The following is a 3,081-nucleotide window of genomic DNA, read 5'->3' as shown; positions in this document are numbered from 1 at the left end:
ACATTTGGTGGACATTCTTTATATGCTATAGCATTCCCTTAAGTTTGATACTAAATTTTCAGGAATAACAAGCTTCAAGTGTATTTCACTGACGTTATACCATCGTTTGATCACTTACTTACATAAAAAATATCTGAATACATTAGTGAATTTTCTGTGCCTTAGAAGTGTTATCCTAGAAAATAATCTTTGTAATTTCCTATTCTTTCTCTCAAATAACTTTGCTAGTGAAAAATGCCTAATGAAGAAGGGAAAGGAGGCCAGACCCAAGTTGCCACTCTTCTATAGTTCAGCTGGATTTCTTGGCAACTGCTGAATCTCCTCTGTTGCAATAACAATTAAAAATGGTTATATCATGCTTCCAACACTTTCCAAGTGATTGTGTATCCTGGAGGTGAGTGAAATCACACTAGCCTTGTTGCTTTAGCCTAAGGTTATAACTGCTTTATGTGGGTAATGATCTCTATGCTGCTCTACCTGTTCCCATGGATTTGATTAAAAACATTTTACTTGGGTAATTTTTAAGTCTTCATAAATATCTAATGCTATTTTTTCTCTATCCTAATTGTTAAATAACTGACTGTTAAATGGTGGAAGGAAGAGGGTATGAGTATGAGTAGTATGGAAAAGAGACAGATATTCCTTAATTATGCTCACTGAAGAAAACAGCTTTTTTCAGAGCAGTTGAAGAGAATTTAATGGAAGATCTATTTATAGCACATGAGAAAGAATTAAGAAACTCATTAGAAATTGTGATGAACCAACCCAGAGCCATTCTCACCCTTACAAAGAAGCCAGGGGAAAAAAGCAGTGTTACTGTCACTACTGAGATCTCTAATTTTGAGAAAGGAACAACAGGAGTTCTGGCTACAGATAGATCACGGATGTTTCTCTAACTACAGTTTTATAGCAATGGAGAAGTAAAAGCTACCTAGCCTATCTCTGCCCCTGTACTTTGATTTCATGTCAACAACTACAATGACAATTCTTTTTGAAATATGATTCTCTGTCTGTACCATGCTGTAAGTGAGGATGTATGGTAAGTTGCACATGTGAAGGTCAGAGTATAGCCTTATAGGGTTACTTGTCTCCTTTTACCTCTCTGTAGATTTCTGGGGATAAAACTCCTATAACTTAATTTGAAGTCAAACACCTTTACCCATTGTGCCATCTTGCCAAACCTGTAAAATTCAATTGTTAGCCAATTAAGATGAGTTACTGACAGATAAGTTATTACCATATCTAAGAAGTCACAAAGATTGCCAACATTGCCGGCTTTTTCTCATATTTAACTCTTATAATTATAGTAAAAAGATCCTAGATTACACAGAGAAAATTAAAGCCTTAAGCTAAAAAATTCTTAGGAATTTTAAAATGTACTTTCATATATATGATTATCCTTTATCTATCTGCCAATTCTTGCCTATTATGATTCTATAACAATAATGTGTAGATATCTCTTTAGTATGCTGATGTGACCCAGAAAGGGTATAGCAAGTAGTTCTGTTTTGTTAAATGTTTTCTCAATTATCTCCATACTGACATATTTAGTGGTTCCACTAAATTTCTTTTCCACCAGTAATATAAATGGTTACTTTGTCCATATCCTCCACAGCAGTTATTATTGTTGTTTATCTTGAATATCAAGACAATGATCTTGGAGAAGTGGAATTTAATTGTACTTTTGTTGTTTTGTTTATTTCAGATCAGAACCACCTCTATAACTACTGGCCAGGATACACTCAGTCTCTTCTACCTGATCAATTCCTCACTTCTGAGTACTGGGAGTAGGGTAGAGAGAAAAGAGGGAGAGGACTGACTCTGGGTCCATGGGACCTCTGATACTACCTTTGACTAAAGATTATTTTTGCAAAGCTCACTAAGAAGGGGCCTTCAGAGATTTTTATTTCTGGCTGTCAGGCTAGCTCTAGGGACCAGGTAACATATCTCCATCAAAGAGGAACAAGGAGCAAGGGGAATTGGTGCTCATATACTTGCAAACCAATACTCTCATTGTCCCACATATGCTTTCCTTGGGAAAATACAACATCCATCACTCTAGACACTCTCCTTCTTGATCAAATGTGTAGCATTGATGTGCCTTTCCCCAATGGCTAAGGATATTAACATATTAACACTTTCTTCACATGTGTATTGACCATTTGCACCTCATTTTTTAAGAGCCATCTGATCATTTCAGTTCTCAACAGGGTGATTGAATTATTTGAGGAGATTAATTTTATATTCTTTTTGTATTTAGCTTTTTATATATTCTATATCACTCGTTTATTTATGAATTCTGCAAAGATTTTTCTCGTATTCTTTTGCCTGTCTCTTACTCTGTTCTTTGCTATGCAGAAGATTTTTAATCTCATGAAGTCCCATCTGGCAGTTGCTGCAGCTATTATTAAGTGAATTACTGGAATCCTTTTCAGATCATCCTCACCTATGAGCATATTTTGACATGTTTTTCTTATAATTTCCTGTGGCAGTTTTAGGGTTTAAGTTTTAGGTTTTACTTTAAGGTCTTTTATCTATTTCAAATAGATTTTTGTACAAGATGTGGCATAGAGATCTAGTTTCATTCTTCTACATGTAGACATTCAGTTTGCCTAGCACCATCTGTTGCAGAGATTGTCTTTCTCCAGTGTGTTTGTATATGTTTTATAATATAATACTTCAGACAACACAGTACACTAAGTACTGTTTCTGTATTTTGCAATTATTTCAGCTGAGACTTCATTAGTACCTCCTCCAAGGTCATCCCAGTTAATTTTGTTGAACCAAATCAATAAGAGTCAAAAGTCCTTGTTCTTTCCTCTTGTCTTCTGCCCCTGGCATTTTTTTCTTAGATTTAAATTCAATATTCTCTTTTCCATATCATTTTTGTTATTATTTTTGGAAAAATATCAGCTTGAATTATTTGAAATATTCTGTATATGCTAGTATTTCTATGTGATTTATTGTAATTTTTTTCTTTTTCTAATTGAAATCTCATTCAAATAACATGTAAAGTTAAGAAAACTTAATAACCCTCTTGAGAATGGTGTTAATATATTTTTATCCAATCAAGAAGTGTAT

At 34.1% G+C, this 3,081-nt stretch overlaps 1 non-coding gene across 1 annotated transcript; it reads right to left on the bottom strand.

The window, feature by feature from the left end:
- Positions 1-1,701: 1,701 nt before the first annotated feature.
- On the bottom strand, positions 1,702-2,082 carry LOC127675969 (small Cajal body-specific RNA 2). The gene has a single exon (XR_007975630.1). It is a non-coding gene; the product is annotated as a small Cajal body-specific RNA 2 (non-coding RNA).
- Between the last annotated feature and the right edge of the window lie 999 nt (positions 2,083-3,081).

The sequence above is a fragment of the Apodemus sylvaticus genome, chromosome X (assembly GCF_947179515.1).
Source record: "Apodemus sylvaticus chromosome X, mApoSyl1.1, whole genome shotgun sequence".
Classification (NCBI taxonomy): domain Eukaryota; kingdom Metazoa; phylum Chordata; class Mammalia; order Rodentia; family Muridae; genus Apodemus; species Apodemus sylvaticus.
Note: the sequence above shows the minus strand (reverse complement) of the source record. Positions and strands in the feature narration are given on the sequence as shown.